Genomic DNA, 10000 nt, shown 5'->3' with positions numbered 1-10000 from the left:
TAAACCCTAAACCCTAAACCCTAAACCCTAAACCCTAAACCCTAAACCCTAAACCCTAAACCCTAAACCCTAAACCCTAAACCCTAAACCCTAAACCCTAAACCCTAAACCCTAAACCCTAAACCCTAAACCCTAAACCCTAAACCCTAAACCCTAAACCCTAAACCCTAAACCCTAAACCCTAAACCCTAAACCCTAAACCCTAAACCCTAAACCCTAAACCCTAAACCCTAAACCCTAAACCCTAAACCCTAAACCCTAAACCCTAAACCCTAAACCCTAAACCCTAAACCCTAAACCCTAAACCCTAAACCCTAAACCCTAAACCCTAAACCCTAAACCCTAAACCCTAAACCCTAAACCCTAAACCCTAAACCCTAAACCCTAAACCCTAAACCCTAAACCCTAAACCCTAAACCCTAAACCCTAAACCCTAAACCCTAAACCCTAAACCCTAAACCCTAAACCCTAAACCCTAAACCCTAAACCCTAAACCCTAAACCCTAAACCCTAAACCCTAAACCCTAAACCCTAAACCCTAAACCCTAAACCCTAAACCCTAAACCCTAAACCCTAAACCCTAAACCCTAAACCCTAAACCCTAAACCCTAAACCCTAAACCCTAAACCCTAAACCCTAAACCCTAAACCCTAAACCCTAAACCCTAAACCCTAAACCCTAAACCCTAAACCCTAAACCCTAAACCCTAAACCCTAAACCCTAAACCCTAAACCCTAAACCCTAAACCCTAAACCCTAAACCCTAAACCCTAAACCCTAAACCCTAAACCCTAAACCCTAAACCCTAAACCCTAAACCCTAAACCCTAAACCCTAAACCCTAAACCCTAAACCCTAAACCCTAAACCCTAAACCCTAAACCCTAAACCCTAAACCCTAAACCCTAAACCCTAAACCCTAAACCCTAAACCCTAAACCCTAAACCCTAAACCCTAAACCCTAAACCCTAAACCCTAAACCCTAAACCCTAAACCCTAAACCCTAAACCCTAAACCCTAAACCCTAAACCCTAAACCCTAAACCCTAAACCCTAAACCCTAAACCCTAAACCCTAAACCCTAAACCCTAAACCCTAAACCCTAAACCCTAAACCCTAAACCCTAAACCCTAAACCCTAAACCCTAAACCCTAAACCCTAAACCCTAAACCCTAAACCCTAAACCCTAAACCCTAAACCCTAAACCCTAAACCCTAAACCCTAAACCCTAAACCCTAAACCCTAAACCCTAAACCCTAAACCCTAAACCCTAAACCCTAAACCCTAAACCCTAAACCCTAAACCCTAAACCCTAAACCCTAAACCCTAAACCCTAAACCCTAAACCCTAAACCCTAAACCCTAAACCCTAAACCCTAAACCCTAAACCCTAAACCCTAAACCCTAAACCCTAAACCCTAAACCCTAAACCCTAAACCCTAAACCCTAAACCCTAAACCCTAAACCCTAAACCCTAAACCCTAAACCCTAAACCCTAAACCCTAAACCCTAAACCCTAAACCCTAAACCCTAAACCCTAAACCCTAAACCCTAAACCCTAAACCCTAAACCCTAAACCCTAAACCCTAAACCCTAAACCCTAAACCCTAAACCCTAAACCCTAAACCCTAAACCCTAAACCCTAAACCCTAAACCCTAAACCCTAAACCCTAAACCCTAAACCCTAAACCCTAAACCCTAAACCCTAAACCCTAAACCCTAAACCCTAAACCCTAAACCCTAAACCCTAAACCCTAAACCCTAAACCCTAAACCCTAAACCCTAAACCCTAAACCCTAAACCCTAAACCCTAAACCCTAAACCCTAAACCCTAAACCCTAAACCCTAAACCCTAAACCCTAAACCCTAAACCCTAAACCCTAAACCCTAAACCCTAAACCCTAAACCCTAAACCCTAAACCCTAAACCCTAAACCCTAAACCCTAAACCCTAAACCCTAAACCCTAAACCCTAAACCCTAAACCCTAAACCCTAAACCCTAAACCCTAAACCCTAAACCCTAAACCCTAAACCCTAAACCCTAAACCCTAAACCCTAAACCCTAAACCCTAAACCCTAAACCCTAAACCCTAAACCCTAAACCCTAAACCCTAAACCCTAAACCCTAAACCCTAAACCCTAAACCCTAAACCCTAAACCCTAAACCCTAAACCCTAAACCCTAAACCCTAAACCCTAAACCCTAAACCCTAAACCCTAAACCCTAAACCCTAAACCCTAAACCCTAAACCCTAAACCCTAAACCCTAAACCCTAAACCCTAAACCCTAAACCCTAAACCCTAAACCCTAAACCCTAAACCCTAAACCCTAAACCCTAAACCCTAAACCCTAAACCCTAAACCCTAAACCCTAAACCCTAAACCCTAAACCCTAAACCCTAAACCCTAAACCCTAAACCCTAAACCCTAAACCCTAAACCCTAAACCCTAAACCCTAAACCCTAAACCCTAAACCCTAAACCCTAAACCCTAAACCCTAAACCCTAAACCCTAAACCCTAAACCCTAAACCCTAAACCCTAAACCCTAAACCCTAAACCCTAAACCCTAAACCCTAAACCCTAAACCCTAAACCCTAAACCCTAAACCCTAAACCCTAAACCCTAAACCCTAAACCCTAAACCCTAAACCCTAAACCCTAAACCCTAAACCCTAAACCCTAAACCCTAAACCCTAAACCCTAAACCCTAAACCCTAAACCCTAAACCCTAAACCCTAAACCCTAAACCCTAAACCCTAAACCCTAAACCCTAAACCCTAAACCCTAAACCCTAAACCCTAAACCCTAAACCCTAAACCCTAAACCCTAAACCCTAAACCCTAAACCCTAAACCCTAAACCCTAAACCCTAAACCCTAAACCCTAAACCCTAAACCCTAAACCCTAAACCCTAAACCCTAAACCCTAAACCCTAAACCCTAAACCCTAAACCCTAAACCCTAAACCCTAAACCCTAAACCCTAAACCCTAAACCCTAAACCCTAAACCCTAAACCCTAAACCCTAAACCCTAAACCCTAAACCCTAAACCCTAAACCCTAAACCCTAAACCCTAAACCCTAAACCCTAAACCCTAAACCCTAAACCCTAAACCCTAAACCCTAAACCCTAAACCCTAAACCCTAAACCCTAAACCCTAAACCCTAAACCCTAAACCCTAAACCCTAAACCCTAAACCCTAAACCCTAAACCCTAAACCCTAAACCCTAAACCCTAAACCCTAAACCCTAAACCCTAAACCCTAAACCCTAAACCCTAAACCCTAAACCCTAAACCCTAAACCCTAAACCCTAAACCCTAAACCCTAAACCCTAAACCCTAAACCCTAAACCCTAAACCCTAAACCCTAAACCCTAAACCCTAAACCCTAAACCCTAAACCCTAAACCCTAAACCCTAAACCCTAAACCCTAAACCCTAAACCCTAAACCCTAAACCCTAAACCCTAAACCCTAAACCCTAAACCCTAAACCCTAAACCCTAAACCCTAAACCCTAAACCCTAAACCCTAAACCCTAAACCCTAAACCCTAAACCCTAAACCCTAAACCCTAAACCCTAAACCCTAAACCCTAAACCCTAAACCCTAAACCCTAAACCCTAAACCCTAAACCCTAAACCCTAAACCCTAAACCCTAAACCCTAAACCCTAAACCCTAAACCCTAAACCCTAAACCCTAAACCCTAAACCCTAAACCCTAAACCCTAAACCCTAAACCCTAAACCCTAAACCCTAAACCCTAAACCCTAAACCCTAAACCCTAAACCCTAAACCCTAAACCCTAAACCCTAAACCCTAAACCCTAAACCCTAAACCCTAAACCCTAAACCCTAAACCCTAAACCCTAAACCCTAAACCCTAAACCCTAAACCCTAAACCCTAAACCCTAAACCCTAAACCCTAAACCCTAAACCCTAAACCCTAAACCCTAAACCCTAAACCCTAAACCCTAAACCCTAAACCCTAAACCCTAAACCCTAAACCCTAAACCCTAAACCCTAAACCCTAAACCCTAAACCCTAAACCCTAAACCCTAAACCCTAAACCCTAAACCCTAAACCCTAAACCCTAAACCCTAAACCCTAAACCCTAAACCCTAAACCCTAAACCCTAAACCCTAAACCCTAAACCCTAAACCCTAAACCCTAAACCCTAAACCCTAAACCCTAAACCCTAAACCCTAAACCCTAAACCCTAAACCCTAAACCCTAAACCCTAAACCCTAAACCCTAAACCCTAAACCCTAAACCCTAAACCCTAAACCCTAAACCCTAAACCCTAAACCCTAAACCCTAAACCCTAAACCCTAAACCCTAAACCCTAAACCCTAAACCCTAAACCCTAAACCCTAAACCCTAAACCCTAAACCCTAAACCCTAAACCCTAAACCCTAAACCCTAAACCCTAAACCCTAAACCCTAAACCCTAAACCCTAAACCCTAAACCCTAAACCCTAAACCCTAAACCCTAAACCCTAAACCCTAAACCCTAAACCCTAAACCCTAAACCCTAAACCCTAAACCCTAAACCCTAAACCCTAAACCCTAAACCCTAAACCCTAAACCCTAAACCCTAAACCCTAAACCCTAAACCCTAAACCCTAAACCCTAAACCCTAAACCCTAAACCCTAAACCCTAAACCCTAAACCCTAAACCCTAAACCCTAAACCCTAAACCCTAAACCCTAAACCCTAAACCCTAAACCCTAAACCCTAAACCCTAAACCCTAAACCCTAAACCCTAAACCCTAAACCCTAAACCCTAAACCCTAAACCCTAAACCCTAAACCCTAAACCCTAAACCCTAAACCCTAAACCCTAAACCCTAAACCCTAAACCCTAAACCCTAAACCCTAAACCCTAAACCCTAAACCCTAAACCCTAAACCCTAAACCCTAAACCCTAAACCCTAAACCCTAAACCCTAAACCCTAAACCCTAAACCCTAAACCCTAAACCCTAAACCCTAAACCCTAAACCCTAAACCCTAAACCCTAAACCCTAAACCCTAAACCCTAAACCCTAAACCCTAAACCCTAAACCCTAAACCCTAAACCCTAAACCCTAAACCCTAAACCCTAAACCCTAAACCCTAAACCCTAAACCCTAAACCCTAAACCCTAAACCCTAAACCCTAAACCCTAAACCCTAAACCCTAAACCCTAAACCCTAAACCCTAAACCCTAAACCCTAAACCCTAAACCCTAAACCCTAAACCCTAAACCCTAAACCCTAAACCCTAAACCCTAAACCCTAAACCCTAAACCCTAAACCCTAAACCCTAAACCCTAAACCCTAAACCCTAAACCCTAAACCCTAAACCCTAAACCCTAAACCCTAAACCCTAAACCCTAAACCCTAAACCCTAAACCCTAAACCCTAAACCCTAAACCCTAAACCCTAAACCCTAAACCCTAAACCCTAAACCCTAAACCCTAAACCCTAAACCCTAAACCCTAAACCCTAAACCCTAAACCCTAAACCCTAAACCCTAAACCCTAAACCCTAAACCCTAAACCCTAAACCCTAAACCCTAAACCCTAAACCCTAAACCCTAAACCCTAAACCCTAAACCCTAAACCCTAAACCCTAAACCCTAAACCCTAAACCCTAAACCCTAAACCCTAAACCCTAAACCCTAAACCCTAAACCCTAAACCCTAAACCCTAAACCCTAAACCCTAAACCCTAAACCCTAAACCCTAAACCCTAAACCCTAAACCCTAAACCCTAAACCCTAAACCCTAAACCCTAAACCCTAAACCCTAAACCCTAAACCCTAAACCCTAAACCCTAAACCCTAAACCCTAAACCCTAAACCCTAAACCCTAAACCCTAAACCCTAAACCCTAAACCCTAAACCCTAAACCCTAAACCCTAAACCCTAAACCCTAAACCCTAAACCCTAAACCCTAAACCCTAAACCCTAAACCCTAAACCCTAAACCCTAAACCCTAAACCCTAAACCCTAAACCCTAAACCCTAAACCCTAAACCCTAAACCCTAAACCCTAAACCCTAAACCCTAAACCCTAAACCCTAAACCCTAAACCCTAAACCCTAAACCCTAAACCCTAAACCCTAAACCCTAAACCCTAAACCCTAAACCCTAAACCCTAAACCCTAAACCCTAAACCCTAAACCCTAAACCCTAAACCCTAAACCCTAAACCCTAAACCCTAAACCCTAAACCCTAAACCCTAAACCCTAAACCCTAAACCCTAAACCCTAAACCCTAAACCCTAAACCCTAAACCCTAAACCCTAAACCCTAAACCCTAAACCCTAAACCCTAAACCCTAAACCCTAAACCCTAAACCCTAAACCCTAAACCCTAAACCCTAAACCCTAAACCCTAAACCCTAAACCCTAAACCCTAAACCCTAAACCCTAAACCCTAAACCCTAAACCCTAAACCCTAAACCCTAAACCCTAAACCCTAAACCCTAAACCCTAAACCCTAAACCCTAAACCCTAAACCCTAAACCCTAAACCCTAAACCCTAAACCCTAAACCCTAAACCCTAAACCCTAAACCCTAAACCCTAAACCCTAAACCCTAAACCCTAAACCCTAAACCCTAAACCCTAAACCCTAAACCCTAAACCCTAAACCCTAAACCCTAAACCCTAAACCCTAAACCCTAAACCCTAAACCCTAAACCCTAAACCCTAAACCCTAAACCCTAAACCCTAAACCCTAAACCCTAAACCCTAAACCCTAAACCCTAAACCCTAAACCCTAAACCCTAAACCCTAAACCCTAAACCCTAAACCCTAAACCCTAAACCCTAAACCCTAAACCCTAAACCCTAAACCCTAAACCCTAAACCCTAAACCCTAAACCCTAAACCCTAAACCCTAAACCCTAAACCCTAAACCCTAAACCCTAAACCCTAAACCCTAAACCCTAAACCCTAAACCCTAAACCCTAAACCCTAAACCCTAAACCCTAAACCCTAAACCCTAAACCCTAAACCCTAAACCCTAAACCCTAAACCCTAAACCCTAAACCCTAAACCCTAAACCCTAAACCCTAAACCCTAAACCCTAAACCCTAAACCCTAAACCCTAAACCCTAAACCCTAAACCCTAAACCCTAAACCCTAAACCCTAAACCCTAAACCCTAAACCCTAAACCCTAAACCCTAAACCCTAAACCCTAAACCCTAAACCCTAAACCCTAAACCCTAAACCCTAAACCCTAAACCCTAAACCCTAAACCCTAAACCCTAAACCCTAAACCCTAAACCCTAAACCCTAAACCCTAAACCCTAAACCCTAAACCCTAAACCCTAAACCCTAAACCCTAAACCCTAAACCCTAAACCCTAAACCCTAAACCCTAAACCCTAAACCCTAAACCCTAAACCCTAAACCCTAAACCCTAAACCCTAAACCCTAAACCCTAAACCCTAAACCCTAAACCCTAAACCCTAAACCCTAAACCCTAAACCCTAAACCCTAAACCCTAAACCCTAAACCCTAAACCCTAAACCCTAAACCCTAAACCCTAAACCCTAAACCCTAAACCCTAAACCCTAAACCCTAAACCCTAAACCCTAAACCCTAAACCCTAAACCCTAAACCCTAAACCCTAAACCCTAAACCCTAAACCCTAAACCCTAAACCCTAAACCCTAAACCCTAAACCCTAAACCCTAAACCCTAAACCCTAAACCCTAAACCCTAAACCCTAAACCCTAAACCCTAAACCCTAAACCCTAAACCCTAAACCCTAAACCCTAAACCCTAAACCCTAAACCCTAAACCCTAAACCCTAAACCCTAAACCCTAAACCCTAAACCCTAAACCCTAAACCCTAAACCCTAAACCCTAAACCCTAAACCCTAAACCCTAAACCCTAAACCCTAAACCCTAAACCCTAAACCCTAAACCCTAAACCCTAAACCCTAAACCCTAAACCCTAAACCCTAAACCCTAAACCCTAAACCCTAAACCCTAAACCCTAAACCCTAAACCCTAAACCCTAAACCCTAAACCCTAAACCCTAAACCCTAAACCCTAAACCCTAAACCCTAAACCCTAAACCCTAAACCCTAAACCCTAAACCCTAAACCCTAAACCCTAAACCCTAAACCCTAAACCCTAAACCCTAAACCCTAAACCCTAAACCCTAAACCCTAAACCCTAAACCCTAAACCCTAAACCCTAAACCCTAAACCCTAAACCCTAAACCCTAAACCCTAAACCCTAAACCCTAAACCCTAAACCCTAAACCCTAAACCCTAAACCCTAAACCCTAAACCCTAAACCCTAAACCCTAAACCCTAAACCCTAAACCCTAAACCCTAAACCCTAAACCCTAAACCCTAAACCCTAAACCCTAAACCCTAAACCCTAAACCCTAAACCCTAAACCCTAAACCCTAAACCCTAAACCCTAAACCCTAAACCCTAAACCCTAAACCCTAAACCCTAAACCCTAAACCCTAAACCCTAAACCCTAAACCCTAAACCCTAAACCCTAAACCCTAAACCCTAAACCCTAAACCCTAAACCCTAAACCCTAAACCCTAAACCCTAAACCCTAAACCCTAAACCCTAAACCCTAAACCCTAAACCCTAAACCCTAAACCCTAAACCCTAAACCCTAAACCCTAAACCCTAAACCCTAAACCCTAAACCCTAAACCCTAAACCCTAAACCCTAAACCCTAAACCCTAAACCCTAAACCCTAAACCCTAAACCCTAAACCCTAAACCCTAAACCCTAAACCCTAAACCCTAAACCCTAAACCCTAAACCCTAAACCCTAAACCCTAAACCCTAAACCCTAAACCCTAAACCCTAAACCCTAAACCCTAAACCCTAAACCCTAAACCCTAAACCCTAAACCCTAAACCCTAAACCCTAAACCCTAAACCCTAAACCCTAAACCCTAAACCCTAAACCCTAAACCCTAAACCCTAAACCCTAAACCCTAAACCCTAAACCCTAAACCCTAAACCCTAAACCCTAAACCCTAAACCCTAAACCCTAAACCCTAAACCCTAAACCCTAAACCCTAAACCCTAAACCCTAAACCCTAAACCCTAAACCCTAAACCCTAAACCCTAAACCCTAAACCCTAAACCCTAAACCCTAAACCCTAAACCCTAAACCCTAAACCCTAAACCCTAAACCCTAAACCCTAAACCCTAAACCCTAAACCCTAAACCCTAAACCCTAAACCCTAAACCCTAAACCCTAAACCCTAAACCCTAAACCCTAAACCCTAAACCCTAAACCCTAAACCCTAAACCCTAAACCCTAAACCCTAAACCCTAAACCCTAAACCCTAAACCCTAAACCCTAAACCCTAAACCCTAAACCCTAAACCCTAAACCCTAAACCCTAAACCCTAAACCCTAAACCCTAAACCCTAAACCCTAAACCCTAAACCCTAAACCCTAAACCCTAAACCCTAAACCCTAAACCCTAAACCCTAAACCCTAAACCCTAAACCCTAAACCCTAAACCCTAAACCCTAAACCCTAAACCCTAAACCCTAAACCCTAAACCCTAAACCCTAAACCCTAAACCCTAAACCCTAAACCCTAAACCCTAAACCCTAAACCCTAAACCCTAAACCCTAAACCCTAAACCCTAAACCCTAAACCCTAAACCCTAAACCCTAAACCCTAAACCCTAAACCCTAAACCCTAAACCCTAAACCCTAAACCCTAAACCCTAAACCCTAAACCCTAAACCCTAAACCCTAAACCCTAAACCCTAAACCCTAAACCCTAAACCCTAAACCCTAAACCCTAAACCCTAAACCCTAAACCCTAAACCCTAAACCCTAAACCCTAAACCCTAAACCCTAAACCCTAAACCCTAAACCCTAAACCCTAAACCCTAAACCCTAAACCCTAAACCCTAAACCCTAAACCCTAAACCCTAAACCCTAAACCCTAAACCCTAAACCCTAAACCCTAAACCCTAAACCCTAAACCCTAAACCCTAAACCCTAAACCCTAAACCCTAAACCCTAAA

Source organism: Vigna unguiculata, chromosome 3 (assembly GCF_004118075.2).
Source record: "Vigna unguiculata cultivar IT97K-499-35 chromosome 3, ASM411807v1, whole genome shotgun sequence".
Taxonomy (NCBI): Eukaryota; Viridiplantae; Streptophyta; class Magnoliopsida; order Fabales; family Fabaceae; genus Vigna; species Vigna unguiculata.
This window is presented reverse-complemented; position numbering follows the sequence as displayed.